This window comes from Manis javanica, chromosome 12 (genome assembly GCF_040802235.1).
Source record: "Manis javanica isolate MJ-LG chromosome 12, MJ_LKY, whole genome shotgun sequence".
NCBI classification, from domain to species: domain Eukaryota; kingdom Metazoa; phylum Chordata; class Mammalia; order Pholidota; family Manidae; genus Manis; species Manis javanica.
Genome location: NC_133167.1, coordinates 6,134,300 through 6,153,034, shown reverse-complemented (window position 1 = coordinate 6,153,034; position 18,735 = coordinate 6,134,300). Strand labels below are relative to the sequence as shown.

The following is an 18,735-nucleotide window of genomic DNA, read 5'->3' as shown; positions in this document are numbered from 1 at the left end:
TGGGGTCAGCCCTCCAGCAGGCAGCAGCCTTTGGGGAGCAGTACCCAGGAACGTTCGTTCTTGTGACAAACCAAGAGAGTTCCTCCCAGGTACTACACCCTGTGTGTGGGTCACCTTACTAATTTATTTCCTGAAGTGTTTAAATCATTTTAATTAATTTAGAGGAAATTTAAAATAGAAAAAAGTGCCATAGTAGCTCAGCAGCGACTTTCTTTTCTCATGTTCCCTTCAGACTTTTTCATAGGAAAACAGTAAATTTTACATGTGCTGTATCACTATATGTATAATCTTATAACTTGGTCTTATTTGTCATTGCCTTGGAAATGGTTCCATATCATGAGTGTCTGTGATGGTCACCTTTATAGTTGCAGGTATTCCAGTTTTTAGATGTGTCATAGTCGATTGGTTAAACTTGCTCATTCCTGCAAGTAAGCATTAGGGACTTAGAATGTTTTCAGTTTTGCCTGTTGAAGGTACGGTCAGAGCAAGAGCATCTTAGATCACGGGAGGGAGAAATGAGCACCCCTGCCTACGAGCTGGGTCCGTCCCCTGGTGGGGCAGCCTGTTCACTCTGGGGTCCTGTTTCACCTCTGTCACCTGCCCTTGAGGTTGGGAAGATAAAACTTCTACTCTGTTTGATTCGGGTTTGTTTCTATTTCACAGGTTGATCAGCTTGCTTTATATTAATTTAGGTGGATCCTAATTGGAACTTAATGTATCCTAAACCCCCAGACTCTCTCGTGAGCAGGTTATATTCCTGTGATAAAGGAGTAGAGGAGGCGGGGCTGGGTTTGTGGAGGAGGAAGTGGACAGACCGAGGGACATAGGTGACCTCCAGTGTGAGGGGCCCGGGGTGGTCGGAGGGAACGGAAGCGGTTTGGACAGAGGACAGAAAGAGAAAAGTGAATGCTTGTGGGTGTCATATAAGAACAAAGTTGACTGGAGGAACAAGCCCTGGGTTTCTTGTTTAATTTCAGAATAATGGATTGTCTTAATAAGGAGGATGAAAATAGGGTTTTCAGTATAAACTGAGAGAGAATTAAGTTTAAGGATGTGTATGTTCAGAGGGCAGCTTCTGCATAATGCCATATACATCACTGCATTCGTAGGAGGGAGTTCACACTTCATTGTTTAGAAAAACATAAAGATGCATATACTAGAAATAGGAATTGCTGCTCTGTTAATTTCCTGAAGGTGCCATGACAAATTACCATGTGGTTTGGAACAACAGAAATTTGTTCTCTAACACTTCTGGAGGCCAGAAATCTGAAGTCAGGGTGCTGGCAGGGCTGTGCTCCCTCCCAGCGTGCTCAGGGGCGTGCTCAGGGAGGTTCCCTTCCGGCCTCTCCCGCCTTCCGGTGGCCCAGGTGCTCCTCGGCTTGTGGCTTCCTCGCTCCAGTCTCTTCCGTCTCCACATGGCCTTCTCCTTCCCGAGCCTTCCCTTCTGTGTCTTAAAAGGACACTTGTCAATAATCTAGGGTCCATCCAGATAACCCAGGGTGTTTTCATTCAGGATCCTTAATTACATTTGCAAAGACCCTTTTTCCAAATAAGCTCATATTCACAGGTTTTGGGAATTAGAATGTGGACATCTTTTTGGAGGCCATCATTCAATCTACTATATCTGCTTATAAGAAGAAATGCCAAAATATGAATGCTGTGAACATGGATTCTTACTGTTCCGTGTGAAAAGAGGCTGTCCTTGGCCAGTATGCTTGTTCCACCAGGTCACCTGGGTCCTTTCAGAATTTGATTCTCCTGGTCCAAGATGATTGTCAGAATGCCAGTCACCCCCATACTCCTTTTGGAAGATGATGGTGGGGGTGAGGAGAAGAGAAAGTATGCTGGCTAGCAGGAGTTTTTAACTTAGCTTCACAAACCCCCTCTCTCCCCAAGGGGTCTGTGGATGTGACTATTTTATTAAAATTGGTTTTCATTGCAATCCTAAGCATTTCATTTTCTGCATTTAGAGACATTCAGAGAGGCGGTCTAGAGGTTTGACCAGACTACTAAAAGGGGTCCATATGGCACAAAAATGATGTGCTGTGTTTCAGTTTAATTTCAGTATAAATTGAATGAGAAGTACAGCCTCATGCAGGGTTTGCATATAGAGTGCTGCTTTTGCAAAACACCATATTGAAGTTTTGCCTGACTTCTCCAAAGTTCGAAGCAGCACTTCCGCTTAGTTACATAGCCACACCATACGGCTGCTGGGATAGCAGTGGATCTAGCAGGCCTTGCTCTCAGCATCATCCTCATGATTGCCTTCAAACGACCATGTCAGAATAACCATGCCATCCACAGAGAGGAGTGATTTTTCATGTCTATTTATGACTTCCTTTCCCCAAGTATTTTTTTTTGAAATATTTTATGTTATCCAGAAGTTTCATGAGGTATACTATGAAGTGGTCTTTTTTGTTAGCTGTATGACCTGGGGACAAGATACTTCACCTTCTGGCCAGTTTTCTCACCTGTGAAGTGGTTATAATACTAGAATCCATCTTACAGGTCCTTGAGTTGGCAAAAAAGTATCCTCTAAATGTTTCCACTAGGAAAGTAAGGGTTCAACTTGCAAATAACACTTAGCAGTTACTCAGATTTGTAGGAATTCCAAAGGATTTCAGGTAAGGTCACTTTTCTAGACACTGAAAGGAAGTAGCATCTGCAGCTGAAGAGGAGGAGGTTCCAGGAAAGAGTTATTATCCTTCCGAGTTATCAGGCGATAACTACTAAAAACAAATGTAAAGGAAATCGAATGCAATTAAAAATATGATGCCTGTGTTTAATTATTTTATATTTTTAACTAATTTGGTTTCCCTTTACATTTTATTTTTCCTGTTTATTAGTAGTTATAGCCCGATAACTCTACATAGAAAGGAAGCTATGTAATGGACTTAAGTAATATTTTCACTTGTTTTAAATCTCATCAATTTGGCATTCATATTTGAATGAATCAAAGTTCCTTAGTGAGCCTGCATGGGGTGAAAATGTAAACCTGAGTTTCTCAGCTATTTCCAGCAGATGTCAGCCTGTGGGGTGGGCAGGGCTGTTCCTTTGGTGAGGAACCATGACCTTTATCCAGATTTCAACATCAGTTTTCCTTCTCAGCTTGTTTAGAGCTCAGATATTTCCTGGGCAAAAACCCTACGCCAGTCACTTTGGCTCAGAAAGAGGAAAAGCTATATATATCATTGGCAGGTTTCCTTGCATGGAAAAACTACCCAATTTCTGTGACTGCCGGCCTGGGTCTGGGATGGGGAGAGTCGTATTCATGGTTTGGGGCTGTCCCAGGAGTCCTCCCGAGCTGGAAGCCATGCCAGACAGGAAGCCCCCTATTGGGACAGCAGCTCCAGCCATTTGGGCTTCCTGCCATGAGCAGGCACCCCCCTGGTTCTTGTGCAGGCCTCCAGAAGAACGTGACCCCACGTCCTGGCCATGCCAGCTGTTAACTGTCGGATCTCAACTTCTCAACACCTGTAGCTTTACCTAGCACGTAGGGGGGCAGGGGGAGGCAGGCGCCTGGCGCATAGTAGGTGCTTAGAGAATTAAATGCTGTTATTGTTAAAACATGCCTTGGATGGTAGCGGTACAGGGAGAATAGCTGTAGAAGGAAGCTGATCCAGGGAATCCCGTGCTCTGTGATCCACTCTGTGCTCAGTTTCAAGAAGCAGGAAGAAGCAGGAGTCGAGCCGAACTGGTGCTGTGTTTGCTGAGTGTGGGGTTTTGCTGAAGGCAGCACCTGCTCCCGTGGCACAGCTGGTTCTGGAGCCAGGTTCTCCACGTGCGGGCTCAGGACTCGGTTCCTAGAGCTGCTCCAAGCTGGCAGCGGGAGAGGCCACTGTCTTCAGGCTGGCTGGTGAGTGGTAGAACCAGCCGTGGTGTCTGTTAAGTGTATTTAGAATTGGGGGTGGGAGAGGACGCTGTTCCCTGTCTGGGCTGTGTGTTATTGCTGAGGAGGGGTTGCATTTGGGAAATCTAAACCATTTCCAGGAAAGAGAGAGAGAGAGAGAGAGTGGGGGCGGGGGAGGCGATTGTTAATACTTCTATTGTCTTTGTTTACTAATGATAGAGGAAACAAAAGAATGCACAGTTGAGGGAATATAGTTTGACTATGGTTCTTTTTTATAAGAGTTCTTTGAGGAACAGTGGAGAAGATATGTGGATTTGACTGAAAATTTTTTAGGGTGTCTGGGAAATTAATAATTTCAGTTATTCTTTACCCAGTATTCTTCATTTAATATGTTACATACATGATTGAGCCAAGTTCAGTCTGTTTTTTCCCTTTGTAAGTTAGGAAAATGGTGTCATTCTGTAGGATATTATGCTTAAAAAACCCCTACTTTCCTATCCCAGAATAACCTGGTATTTCAGAGTAGACAGTGGTAGGATCTTTTTATTTCCTTTAAAACAACTTATCCAATTAAGAGAAGTCGCTGCTCTGTTGTGGGGAGACTGTGCTGTTTATTGAGACAATAATCCCTCCCCCTCCACAGCTGAAGCACCTGGTTTGAAATGTAAACTCAAAAATGAAACATGTGACCCTGCCCCCCACCTGCCTTTTTGGAGGAGGACTGTAGGAGCTGTTGTACTAGTTGTGTACAGGACGTTTAGCTGAAGCTGAAGCCCTCACTCAGGTGCAGAGGTGCTGAGATAGGCTGGGAGCCCCTGCCCACGCGGAGCCCCTCCCAGGCCATGCCCAGGCTCACCTCTGTCCCTGCTGGACTTGCATTAGAAAAGCTGGTTAATGTCAGGGCCTCATCTTCTCTGTTCCCTAATTGTTCACTGCCTGCGAAGGTCTGAAGGCAGTGGATCAGTGCAATTAGACATTCGGAAAATAGGAGTGGGGGTGACCCCTACCCCATCCTTGGAGGAGCTGAAGAGATAGAGGCAGGAGCCTTGGCATCTCTCCTGCCCCCAACACTGAAAACCAAGTCCACTTTCTTAACTGGGAAATAAGGGCCCAGGCATAGCTGATACTCCAGGTCGTTGCCAGCTCTGGTCTCTGTCCTCGAAGGAGTGAATTGTAAGGTTTGCTTTATGCAAGAAGTATCTAATGACACCAAGGAATAGACTGGGCATTTGTTGTTCCGAAAGCCATTGTGCTGGTGTGTCAGGGCACTGTCAGTTCACACGCCCTGTTGTAGATGAGTTTTTAACACCCATAAATTGTTTTTCGTACCTGCTTTGACTTTCAGAGGCTTCCTGGCTTGGATGATAAACTATATGGTCAACTCTAGTTATTCAGAGACAGGTTCTCCCTGATCTTTAAAGAATATTCCACTTCACTAAGATATGTTAACATTAAAAATATTTTTATAACTTAGTTGAGGCATAATTGCTGTACGATGAACTGCACTATTTAAAGTGTACAGCTTGATGAGTTTTCACACACACACACACACACACACACACAGTTAAAACTGTCACCACAGTCAGGATAACAAACATTTCCATCTCTCTGAAAGTTTCTTTGCGATCCATCCTCTCTCAGCCCTCCCTGGGCAAACATGGATCTGTTTTCTGTGTTTGCAGATTAGTTTGCATTTCTTACAATCCTATATATATTGAATAATGGTAGTATGTTTTTGTTTGTTTGTTTAATGTCTGGCTTCTTTGGCTCAGCATAATGACTTTGAAATTTTTCATGTAGGGTGTATCAGTAATTTGTTCTTTTTCTACAATTTATTGATCTCCTTACCTGTTGGTGGACATTTTAGTAGTTTCCAGTTTTGAGCTATTGCAAATAAAGCTGCCATTAGCATTAATATGCAAATCTTGTGTGGACATATGTTTTCATTACCCTTGGGTAAATACCTAGAGCAGAGATGCTGGGTCATGCAGTAGATGTATATTTAACTTTTAAAGGAATTGTTCAGCTGTTTTCCAAGTGCTTGGAGGTTTACATTTCCACCAGGAGTACGTGAGAGGCCCTTCACAGCTGCCCCACATCCTTACCACTACTTGGTGCGGTCCGTCTTTTTATGTTATATGTCCTAATAGATATGCAGTGGTATCTCATGGCAGTTTTAATTTGTTTCCCTGATGACAAATGGTGTCATTAAGAGTTCTTTATGTATTCTGTACATAAGTCCTTTGTGTGCTACATGTATTTTGAATGTTTTTCCCAGTCTGTGGCTTGCCATTTTTTAATGGCATCTTTAGAAGGACCAAGTCTTCCTTTTTGGTGAAACTTTTTTCTTTATGGTTCATGCTTCTTGTGTTCTATTCAAGAAACTTTTTTCTGCCTCAGCATTGTAAAGGTTTTTTTTTTCTAGAAGTTTTATAGTTTTGGGTTTTACAATTAGGATTATGATTGATGTATAGTTAGTTTTTGTGTATTATGTAGTATGAAGTAAAAGTTGAAGTTCAGTTTCTTCCCATATGAATATGCACGTTTTCCAGCAATATTTGCCGAAGAGACTTTCCTCTCCCCATTGCATTAACTTTGACACCTTTGTTTTTAGTACCTGCTTTGGCTTTCAGAGGCTTCCTGGCTTGGATGATAGACTATATGGTCAACTCTAGTTATTCAGAGAAAGGTTCACCCTGATCTTTAAAGAATAAAAATATATTGTGAGTCTATTTCCAGACTTTCTGTCCTGTTCCATTGATCTACATGTCTACCCTGACCTTAACACCACACTTTCTTGATTACTTTAACTTCACAGTAAGTGTTGATATCAGACGGAGCAAATCCCTAACTTTTGTTCTTTCTTAAAATTACTTTGGTTATTTTTAAGCCCTTGGCATTTTCATGTAAATTAAAAAAAATAACTTGTCAATATCTACAAAAAAGGCCTGCTGGCATTTTGATTAAAATTTCATTGAATTTGATTCTGTAACAGCTTTCTTTGTTGACAGATAGTAACAGCACCAGAGGAGGTGAGAATTTAATAATATTGGTAACTGTTAAACCACTGTGTTGTACATTTGAAACCAACATAAGATTGTATATCAATATACTTCAGTGAAAATAAAATTGCATTGAATCTATAAATTAGTTGGGGAAGAATTGATATCTTAATAACATTGAACTTTTCCATGAACATGATACAACTGTTTTTGTTGTGGTCTTTAATCTCTCTCAGGAAAGTTTTGTAGTTTTCAGTGTAGATATCTCCGATGTCTTTTGTTAGGTTCATTCCTATGTAGTTTATGTTTTTTGTTCCTATTAAATAAATGAAAATTTTTTAAGTTCCTATTTGCTGCAAGTATATAAGAATACAATGGATTTTCTAACATTGGACTATAACTTACTAGTTCTAGTAGTAGTTTTGTAGATTCTTCCAGAAATCTCCATATAAACAGTGATCTCATCTTCAAACAGGGACAGCTTTACTTCTTTATGACCCAAATGCCTTGTTTTTCTTTTTCTTGCTTTATTATACAAGCTAGGACTGCCAGTACGATGTTGAATGGGAGCAGTGAAAGCAGGAATCCTTTCATTTCTTCCAGTTGTAACAGGAAACAATTCAGCTTTTCACTGTTGAGTATGTGTTTGGTATGTACCCTTTAACAGCATGAGGATTTTCTTGTTTGTTGAGAGTTTTTATTATGAATGGGTGTTTAATTCTGTCAAATGCTCTTCTGCAACTGTTGAAGTGATCGTAAGGGCAAATGAAATTGATTTTCAAATGTTAAACCAACCTTGTATTCCTGAGACAAACCATATTTACTCATGATGTGTTATCTTCTTGTTTATTGTTGGATTCAATCTGCTGTTATTTTGTTAAGGATTTTTACATCTCTATCCATGAAAGACACTGATCTATAATTTTCTTTCTTTTGTCTTTGTCAGATTTTGGTACTTAGATTAGCTGGCTTTATCAAACATAGAAACTAGCATCATAAAATAAAGAGGGTCATTGTTCGCCCCTCTATTTTCTGATAAAGTTTGGTGCTAGTTCTTTCTTAAATTTTTGCTAGACTTTACCAGTGAAACTGTCTGGGTGTGTAATTTTCTTTTAGGGAAGATTTTTGATAATACCTTTTGAAATTTTTGAAGATAAATAAAAAACTTTAGTGAATATAGGCCGTTCAGATTTTTTTGTTCTTTTTTTCCCTTCACTTTCTGTTTGTCGGAGGGAGACGTGTAAACGTGGCAAGAGAAGAAATGTCCCGGGGCTTCTTGACTTTCTCCATCCCAGCGCCCCAGAACCATGCCTGGCACAAAGTAGGCATTCTGTAAATATTTGCTGGGTTAATTGGTTTGTTGTGGTGATATTGCCATTGCTTGACATCTCTGGGAAGCTCTTCTGTCTCTTCTGTGCACATGGGACGTATCACGGCTGTGACACAGGGAGGTGGCCCCTGGGTCAGACCAGCTGGCCTCCACCGGCCCACATGCCGTGCGCTCCCACCGTGACTGTTCAGCGTCCACAGCTGTGGTGGACAAACCCTCTGAGTCAGGGCTTGCCAAGGGGAAAAAATACTTTCAACCTTTCTGTTTTGGTTTCTTAAAATGGTAAATCCTATGGTTGAAATTACTTCTTTTCATTTTTGAACTATACTTGAAATACCACAGAAATACAGGAAGCTTGGTCGGGGCAGAGGGGTAAGCTGTCTAAAATTAGGAGGAGGGATTGTCCTAGAGGCGTGTGTGACTTACCTACCTGACTGGGAATGTGGTCTGAGATGGCGGCAGCTGACCAGTACATTAGTTACTTGGGGCGTTAGTGTGGATAGCCCGATTTGGACTGGGCATTTCTGAGAGGACGTGACCGCTGTGGCCATTTACTCTGTTAGCTCTCGAGCATCTAGAGGGGGTCTGTGCCCACTTCCCCTTTGCAGCTCCGGGGCTGGGTCTTTGGGCACCTAGAGCAGAGGTGGGCTGGGGGGAGCTGAGAACAGCAGTGGTGCTCCCCAGGGTCCTGTGGTGGTCCCCAGGGTCCTCAGATTCAGGGAACACCAGCCTCCCGTGCTAATTAGAGTGCCTAGGCCAAGTGCTGGCACCCACAGTACCCCTGCCCATGCGAGTTGTCAGGTGGGCACTCCATCCCTCAGGAGGGAGCTCCACGGACCAGGACGTACCCTGGCCGGGACGAGTTGGCCAGCTGTCGTCTGGCTCCTGCTCTGCTTCCCGCATTCAGTGCGGCCTTGGGAAGGCATGTTCTCTCTGGACATCCATTTCCCACTGTGTGAGCGGGTTTGGAACAGATGGTCACCCGTGTCCCGGGCACAGTCATGTGCCTGGCAGCAGTCCCCTCTGAAACCTTCACATCATGGTGGTTGGCTTCTTTTCAGTGTGACAGTAGCATGTCTGGAGATGTTCTCCTGAGCATTGGTTCTGGGGGAGAGGAGCTGACTGTCCCTTTGATCTTGCCCGGTGGATTGCCTGGGAGAGGTGGGGCCGTCGCACCACCAGGTTCCCTGCCAAGGGGCTGGTAGGGGGCTGAGAGGCCCCACGGCGCAGGTGCTGCTCCCGCAGGCCCCGTTCTCTGCCAGGAGCACGACTCCAGAGCTGCCTCACACAGCACGGAGCAGTGTGACCGCAGTGGGCATGGGCGTTATCCCGGACGGTTTAGCTCCCAGACTGGGTCACAGGGAAGCTGAAGGCGGGACTCAGTCCACTGGGCAAACCACAAGGGCACATTCCATATGCACCAGGTGGGATGTGTCAGGGGCTTATGCTGAAGCATACCTTGCTGTAGTGGCCATCACTTTTGCAAGGTTTTCCATCCTAAATTGCTTAGTGTGAACATACATACACACTTTTCAGTGGTGAGTCTTCACATAAATGGGAAGAGTTCAGTTAACATGTGCTACCTGCCAGGCACTTGGGTTCCTCTGAGAACAGAACAGAGACCCCTCCTTTGTGAGTCAGAGGTAGAAAGGACGGACAAGGTGCAAATTACATCTTTTATGTATCCCATTGCATTAACACCTCCACATCAAATTCTTTTTATGTTCTTCATAAGGTATATATGGCAATAATTATAGCTATCTTTCTAATAAGGATGCAAGGAAATCATTTCTGTCAGGGATTACAGCAAACCTCTGTCGAGGGCCAGATAGTTTAGGTCTTGCGGTTTGTAGGGTCTCTCTCTCTGTCCGTATGTAGCTGCCCGGGTAATATGTAAATGAATAGGTGTGGCTGTGTTCCTGTAAAACTTCATTTAAAGTCTGTCGTTTGCCCTGTCCTGACTTACGTCCTGAGGTTTGCAGTGTTATTATTCCAACCTTACTGTTACTCTGTTAGGCAAATAAATTGTTTACCTGGAGGATAAAGAGGACTCCATTTCTGTGCCTTGGTTTTCCTCTCTGTGTGATGATGAGGATGGCGTCTCAGTCAAGATTGGACGAGAATGGTGTCTTGGTTAAGATTGAGTTTGGGATGTTTAACAGAAAACCCAGGTAACAAGTTTATATAAGGTAGAGGTTTGTCTGTCTGCCCTTGAAGAGACCAGGGCCCGCAGTCTTGGGCCTGCATGGAGCTGGACGGTCAGCAGAGACCCCGGACTTGCTCTCTCAGGTCTTTGCGTGGGGCCAGGGGGGACATGGGCCAGGCCTGCGTGGTCTCCAGGGCTTCCTCCTCTCTGGGAGCTGCCCCCAGTGATGTCCCTTGCTTCAGGGGTAGCGTCGGCCAGGCTCAGAGGCCCTCGGGAACAACAGGCTCAGTTTGGATGGAAGAAGGAGAAAATTCTAGCTGCTTGTCTAGGCAGCTAGAAGTTTTTGTTGTCCCACATGTTGACCTTTTATGGCAAAAAAAATGCCATAGGTATATGTTAAAATACTTTCTGCTGTGGAAAATTTGGAAAATACAGAAAACCAGAAGGAAATAAAAAACCCCTGAATCCCACAACCTGATCTGTCAGCTTCCAGTTTTTCAGGCTCTGTGTGTCCTGCTTTTTAAATCTTGTGTTGTTGTTTCCTTTGCACAGTGATGTAGTATAAAAATGCCCTTCCAGAAATCTTTGTAAACCTTCTTGTCCCCTTTGCCTGGCATTTTGTCCGTCTGTATTCTGGCTCCACAGCATGCTGCCTGTAGCTAGTCCATGTGTTTTTTTTTACTCATTCACCAGAAGCATTGGACGTGTAAAGATCCTTGACATGAGCGCCGCAGTTAAAGGTGTGCCCAAGATTCTTCCTGGGGGCACACCTGGTGAGCGAGCAGGAGCAGGCCTTCTAACCGTGGGCCACTTGCTCTGGGAAGGCTTAGTGCCTCTCAGCTTGACCTTAACTGATCAGAAAAGTGCCTGGCGGGCCTTGTGCTGCAGAGGTTATGAGCTTCCTCCTTCCCTTGATACTCGTTAACTGTAATGTTTCTGTAGGTGCACTTGGGTGGGTGGATGTGAATGTGCCATCCATTAGTCCCACAGAAAAGTAAATCACGACAACATGGTGGTGGCCAGTTTAAGATTGCCAGAGCTTCCCTATTCTTCTTCATCCCCCTGGCGTCCATACCCACTGCCAGGGGTCTGTCCTTTAGATTTCATGACCTCTGACATAATGATAATCCTAGGTGTTTGAGCTGATGACTGGGAGCTGCTTTTTCCCTCTGGGCAGTAGCCAAGAGGGAGATGCAGTTATAGGCCTTTCTGCTGTTACTGCTCTAACAAAAAGTGCTCTGACCGAGCAGCTGAAAGCGGAGGATGCTACGAGCTGCAGGAGTGACCGCCAGGGGGGAGCCCGGGGAAGCCCCGGGAGCCCGAGGCCCTGCCTTGGAAGTGCTTGTTGCACCTTAGAGCCCTGTGCGTTCTGCCCATCTCCCTGACCTAGCCGCAGCAACTCCATCCATCGGGCTCCTTCCCTCTTTTAAAAGGTAAATTCTATATTTACTGTAATATTTCTTCACCACCTTAAAAATTTGCACTAGAGTTTTATTAGGATTGCTGTTGTTTGTTTAATGCTCGGTTACAACGTTGCATAGGTTGGAGCCGGTTGGCCCCAGCTCTTTTCTCCCCAAACTTAGTATTTTTATTGTGTACTTCTGCAGAAGGTGAGGGTTTGCAGCAATTCAGATACTTCATTATAAATGCCTGTAATGTGGTGCTGATGCTAAGATTGTTATTTTATATAAAAGATTATTTTTTATTGTATTATTTTTAACACAAACAATATGTTTCATTATAAAGAAGTACACATAATCAAAACAAACATAAAGCACTCGGAAGTCTGATCGCAGAGCTCGTAGGTGTAAATACTATTACAGAGATTTGTGGTTCCCGACAGGGATGGGAGGGGGAAGTGAGATCTGCCCATAAAGGACGTTTGGCAGTTGGGAGCATTTTGGGCTATGACAAACTGGTGGGGTGAAGAGCCTTCTGCTGGCATGCCCGGGGATGCCACTTGACACCCTACAGTGTTGCGGGGGACAACAAAGAATTATTCGGCCCCAAATGTCAATAGTACTGAGGTTGAAAAACCCTAATAAAGGCAAATCATTTTTTAAGTGTTTCCCTATTAATATGAGTAAATACACTTTAGTTTCACAAAAAGTGGGATTGGTTATACATATTAATGTATAACCTGCTTTTTAAATTTATATTATGAACATTTGTGTCCTCCCATGAGTCCATAAATATGCACTCTCCTCATTCTTTAAGGAAATGCCATGTGGTGTGCTGTTGTGTGGTCACGCCTTTATGCGTTTCACTGCTCCTGGTGTTTGGAGATGCAGCCTACTTGTAGGGGTTTGCTGCTGGAAGCGTGGGGGGTTTGTTTGTGTGTTTTGCCTCCTATGTGTTGGCCTCCTGTTTCCCACCTGCCGTTGGGGAGCCACTCTCTGGGGCATCCCTCCCACACTGGGTTGCCCTTCATGGGTAGTGGCACCCCCTCCACCACCTCTTCTTGGGCTGGTCTGTAATCTCTAAGGTTTACCATTGAACACATATCAAAGCTTAATGAAGCACTGTTGAAATATTGAATAGATGAATAACCTCAAATATTATCATGTTTCAGTTTTAGGTATAACTTTTACTTTTTGTTCTTTAAAAAAATCTGTCTTCTGATAGGTTATTTATTACATGCGGGTCTAGCCTCTGGGCCCGTTGGCTCTGCTCCCTGCCCGGGCATCCCGAGTTCCTGGTGTCTGGTGTCCTCAGGAGGGCTGGGAAGTGGGGCGCGGCCGAGAGGGCCTGGCCTTGCCTGTGTGCTCTGGCCCCCGGGCAGGTCCAGCAGCTGTGCTGGGCAGCTGCCCCAAGGCCGGAGATGAGTACAGCTTCAGAGAGAAGGGTGTTCAGTTGGCGCTCAGCCGGGGCTCTGCTCTGGGGCCGGGCAGCATGTGGAGTGCCTGGAGGGCGGGGCCTCTTTCTGGGGCTGCTTTTGCACAGGGGCGTCCAGGAGCCTTGTTTGCATGGTGGTATCTATTTTTGTGTTTCATACAGCACCGCAAGGAAGTCCGTTGTCTACGCACATCCCAGCTGTTTTGAATAGTCTGGTCTCAGGGGGCTTCAAGGTAGGGATTCGTGTGCTGCGAACCCAGTGCTTGGGCAGCATGAGAACAGCAGGATGTGAGTAACAGGAAGTGACAGAAATTACCCAGCGTGTCAGATGCTTACTGTCGGCCACCTTTCTAAGCCCACAGGCCGGGGAGCTATATTTAGCAGAGCACATCTCCAGGCCTTAGTCCTGCCTGGGGGCTGCCCCTTGCTCCTCTGTGGTCAGTGGCCGAGCGGGCGGTGCTGATGCATACTCCGGCGTCCCTGGTCTGCTTTGGCGATATACAGGCTCTTGTCTGTCGCTTTTAAAACTTGTTTTTTGTTTCTGCTGGGCCCCTTCAGTTCTGGTCCATTTTAGCAGTTGGAAATGTTCTGAAAGAGGGCAGAGTGGCAGGTAAGAATTCCAGGTGATGGTGGGTGATAAGGCCACTGGAGCTGTGTGAAGAAGTTACAAATGTGAGGATTTAAAATGAAGTAGGGGAAGGAATTGGAAATTATTGTAAGCGTTTCAAGGGCATTGATTTTTGTCTTGTATTTCTTAGAAGTGGAAGGCTGGGGTTTTTAAAGCTGCAGGCTTTGTGGTGCAGCGTCACCCACATGTTAGCAACAGATTTTGGTCCCCACCTGGCCAGACAGAAAGCCTGCCGTCAGGATCAGCTTCTCTGTGATGAATTCCCATAGTCTGAGCTTTGTCAGGAGCAATTTCACCCCGCCACAAGCTCTGCGGAGCCTGGGAGTCTGCCCAGGCGGGTGCTCACTCCTTCCTGGAACTGCTGTGGACACAGGTGGTTTTCTTAGTGGTGTTGGCCAGTGCTTCAGCTTCAGGCAGGTGCCGACCAGACACTCACATGGGCCGATTGGTCCCCTGTGTCCAGATGTCTGCTCTGACTGTCAGCTTGCTGCAGGAGCAGCTGGGGAGCCAACCATTTGCTCTCATGCATTACCTCGTACGCCCTGCCATGTGCTGGCCTGCGGACCAGCACCTTCCTGCCGGGGACAGCGGTGATGGCTCCCGCTGCCAACAGCAATTGTGGCCTCTCTCATTCACTCACTGAGTGGCCCCGAGGGGCAGGCACTGACACCAATTTTGCAGGTTAAGAAGCTGAGGCCTAGAAAGGCAAGTCGTTTGTATCAGTGCCTCTCTGGTAGCTCAGCCTGCTCTAATGCTCTGCTGTACTGTAACCTCTGCCACACCTCGTATGAAGGCTTACTGAGCTGGCTTGTCCTGAGCCGCAGGACACGTCTCAGCGTGCTTTGAGAAGCCTCAAAAAGTTAGTTTCTAGGGCTTGATGTTAGCTTCTGGCAGCTGCCAGAAGGGAGGTGATTCATGGAAGGGGGGTGTGGAAGAGGGTTTTGTTGGTCTCTACAAGCTTCCTTCCAGCGCTCGGGCTAGTACCTCCCCGGTCCACCCTTCCTAAAGCACACCAGCATTATTTTCATACATTCAGCCAGCTCTTTACGGTTCAGGAATCTGTTTTAGGATGAGAAATTTGGGAGGCAAATTGAGAACACTTGTGTCTGCCATGAAATACATGGCAGCCAGTGGAGACGGAGGGGTGGGGGTCTGTAACCATCAGGGATGGGCACCTAGAGCAGGGCATCAGTGCACCAGTCACCAGCAGAATCCCCTGTAGGCATGGTTTCAAGCTGACTATTCCATTCCCTTCAGTGGGGCTAAACTAAATGCAAGGCAACTATATATTTATACTGTAAAATGCAATAAACTACATACCATACATGTGTATATATACATTTATACATATGTATATGTAAACACAATGAACTATAAACTATACATACAAGACATATTATGTGTGTCTCTTGTTCTGGCTTGGGTATTTAGTGTATTTTAGTACCAAAACATTAAACATTTAAAACGTTATTAGGCATTTGAAAAGTAGCATAATGAACAACTACATACACCTCCAGCCTGAGAAAGAAACATAATGGATATACTTGAGTCTTGTGTTCCCTTTCTTATCCTAGTCCCCTCCTGACCTCCCTCCCCAGAGGCACCCCATTCTGACTTCGGTGTTTTATCATTTGTTTGCATGTTTTTTAATGCATTCTCTACTCATAGATGTAGGAATAAACAATATGTATGTAGTATTGCTTAGCCAGTTTAAAACTTTTAAATAAATGGCATTATACCATGTATCTATCTCCCGCAACTTGCTTTTCTCACCCAGCTTTGTGTTTCCAAGGATTATCCATGTGGATTCACCTGCCTTTAGCTAAGTGGTTCAAGGTTTAATATAACTGATTCCTGATTCCTGGAATTAAATCAGAACTTCTGGGGTGTGGGGTATGAACTCTTTGCCAGGGCAGCTCGAGTTGGGGTCACAGTGCTCGGTGGTTAGTTTTCGTGGCTTTCGTAGTGGTCCAGCGCATAAAGGGTCCCAGCGTTGACTAACGTTTTCCCACATTTCACCATGGTAGTCAGTGCTGTCACAGACATTCTTATACTGTCTTCCTGGGCACATGGGCCTGAGTTTCTCTAGTGTGTGTTTCCGGGGTAAAATTGCCGGGTGTGCACATCTTGAGCTTGATGGCATGTTGTCAAATTGCTCTCCTGAACTTAATTTTTGTAAATGACCACTAGCAGTAGTAACTTAGGAGTGATCTCATTCCTGTTTTTAGTGTAGCCAGGCTTATGGTAAGGTAAAGACCTTGAGACTGAGATAAGACACTGGATATGGTCAAAGATTTGGATAGACACCTCGCCCTCTGCACGTCCAAAATGGAGCTGCTGATTCCCACCCGCAGCTGCAAGGCTTGTGCACAGCCTTCCCATCCCCGATGGCAGCTGCGTCTCCCAGCAGAGAAGTGGTGCTTGTGGGCGCCTCTCTGTCTCATTCCCCCTCCTGTCTCTCAGGAAACCCTGTTCCTTCAGGACTCTTGGGAGGGCAGCCGCTCCCTTTTTCTCGCTGGGGGATTGCTAAGCACGGTCCCAAGAGCTGTCTTGACTTCTGCCCTGCCCCTCTGCTCAGTTTTCAATAAGTAACCGGAATGATGCATTTTATACCTAAGTCAGATGTCAGCCTTCTGCACAAATGCCCCGTGGCTCCCCGTTTCACTTGGAGTGGCCGCCAGAGCTCGTCTGGGTGCCTGCTGCGTCTCCAGGCTCCTCCTGGCTCCTCTCCCCAGGCTCCCTCCACTCCTGCTTCAGGCCGTTGCCTGCTTCTTCCTTTCCAGTCTTTTCCAGTGAGGCCTACCTTGACCCTCTGACCTTTCTCTCCTCTTTCTTTTTCCATAGACTTATCACCAGCTAGTCCTCTCCATGCTGTATAATTCACTTCTTTATTATAGTACTCGTTTCCTGTCTGCGTTTGCCTCTGTGCTCCGTGGCAGCAGGGATCTTGACTGTAGGTGTAAATGAAAGACTGTCTGAATTTATTTCTGAGAAGAAAGGAGGAACGTGGGGCCTGAAGATGAGTGTTGGGCGCAGGAGAGGCATGAAGCGGAGGGCGTGGTGGGACACCTGGCAGCGCCCAGGGCTGGCTGGCGGGAGGTCAGGTTTAGGTGAGTGAGTGGGACCCAGGAAGGGCCTGTCTGGTGGGTGGTGAGATCTGTGGGTCTGGAGCTGGGGGTCCCACTTGTCTTGGCAGCATTTCTGGGTGTTCCCAGAGTGCACCTGGTGTTGAAGGGTGCTGGGGTCTGCCCACCCAGGAAGTGCATGCTGTGGAGGGCAGGCCTGTGGTTCTGGCGTCCTGTGTTCACCGCGGACGTGAGACGTTGCCTCACTGATTCCTCAAGCACTGCTGTATGTAGAAGCGAGTCCTGCCATTTCCGGCGCACCTCTGTCTTGTGCAGGCTCGAGTCCCAGGCCCCGTGTCTCCGCCCCGTAGCAGTGAGCCCTGGGACCCTGTGTGCACTTACTTGGTCATGCGTTCCGAAGGATCTGATTGGTTTTCATTGAGAGTGTGTACCAAAGGCGTGTCCACATGGTGTTTCCTTGGCAAGTCAGGTGCTTCTGGAGTTTGCAGTATCCATAAATGACTGTAACAAGATAAGATTGCACATCTAATTTGTGTGGCGTCAGACCACAGGTGCCCTTGTCTTTAAAAAAATACAGCATTGTTCTGGGTTAACTCCCAATTTTCCCAATCTAAACACATTAGCTGTTAGAAGATGTTGATTGTGGTAACTTTTATTTTGAGATCATATTTTCACGCAGAACTGACATAGTCCAGAGGCCCTCTGTGCCCTTACCCAGGAACCCCCCACCCAGCAGTAACCTCTTGCAGCACCGGCATGCAGCATCACTGCCAGGACGGCATCTTGGCAGTGCCAGGGCCCAGAATATTTCCATCTCAACAGGGATCCCTGGGCTGCCCTTTCAGAGCCACACCCACTCCCACCCTTGACCCCTGGTAACCACTCACACTTCTTCAGTTCTGTAATTCTGTCTTCCAGAATGTGCCGTGAATGGGATCGGTGGCATGTAGCCTCTGGGGATGGGCTGTCTTCACTCAGCATGACTCCTGGAGATCCCGCAGGTTGTTGTAGGCCGATGTTTCTTTTTATTACTGAATAGTAGTCCATGGAACGGGTGCTCCACAATGTGGTTAATCGTTTACCACTCAAGGGCATCTGAGTTGTTTCCAGTTTTTGGTGATTACAAATAAAGCTACTATCAACATTCATGGACAGGTTTTTGTGTGAGCAGAAGTCTTCATTTCTTTGGGGTAAATGCCCAAGAGTGGAATTATTGGGTCACACGGTAGTTGCCTGTTTGGTTTTTTAAGAAATAGCCAACTGTCGTGCAGAGTGGCCGTACCATTTTACCTTCCCACTAGTGGGAGCCGGTTTCTCCTCATCCTCTCCAGCATTTGGCGTCACTGTGCCGTGTAACCATCGAGGAGGCCTTGGTAACACTGCATTGTGATTTTAGTCAGCATTGCCTTTGTGGCTGTGATGTGGAAGCCCTTCTCTTGTGCTTCCTCTCCTCTGTGTCCCGACACTGATGGGCTGTAGCCAGCAAGCACAGATGAATCTGTGTGACCGTTCCTGGACACCAGCTGGCAGGGTGCTGGAGCACCTTGTTTCCTGCCTGGCGAGGTGGGCGTGGGGCCGCTTCTCCCCTAGTGTTTGGCTGGAGAAGAGTGCTTGCTGGCTGCTCTGCTACTGTGATTCCTGTCTCGTTAGGCTGCCCCTTGGAGAGAGCAGACTTCTCTGGTGGGCTTTGAAATTTTTTCTGTGCCCACTGGTGTTTCTGGCTGCTGGCTTCAGTTCCATCTCTGGGATGTCCGAGGCAGAGACCCCAGGGGACTGAGCCCCATGCCATTCCCCAGCCCCAAGGCCCCTAGTCGGTCTGCTGTCTTCCCCCCACCCTTCCAAGTCTTGTCATGTTTTT

At 46.2% G+C, this 18,735-nt stretch overlaps 1 protein-coding gene and 1 long non-coding RNA gene across 4 annotated transcripts in view; one reads left to right on the top strand and one right to left on the bottom strand.

The window, feature by feature from the left end:
* The window catches only part of DGKD (diacylglycerol kinase delta), a 105,620-nt gene that overhangs the window by 44,568 nt on the left and 42,317 nt on the right, over positions 1-18,735 (top strand). Inside the window, exon 1 of one of the 3 annotated variants that reach the window (XM_073217966.1) lies at positions 12,130-13,773. The exons of the other annotated variants lie outside the window; for them this stretch is intronic. The gene's annotated coding sequence lies outside the window, so the exon portion shown is untranslated. Of the gene's footprint in view, positions 1-12,129; positions 13,774-18,735 lie in introns of those variants that run through there. 3 annotated transcript variants of the gene reach the window in all.
* LOC118968203 (uncharacterized) lies at positions 13,678-18,396 on the bottom strand. Its single transcript, XR_005055730.2, has 3 exons — positions 17,765-18,396; positions 17,259-17,378; positions 13,678-13,814 (listed from the first exon to the last, which is right to left on the bottom strand). It is a non-coding gene; the product is annotated as an uncharacterized lncRNA (long non-coding RNA).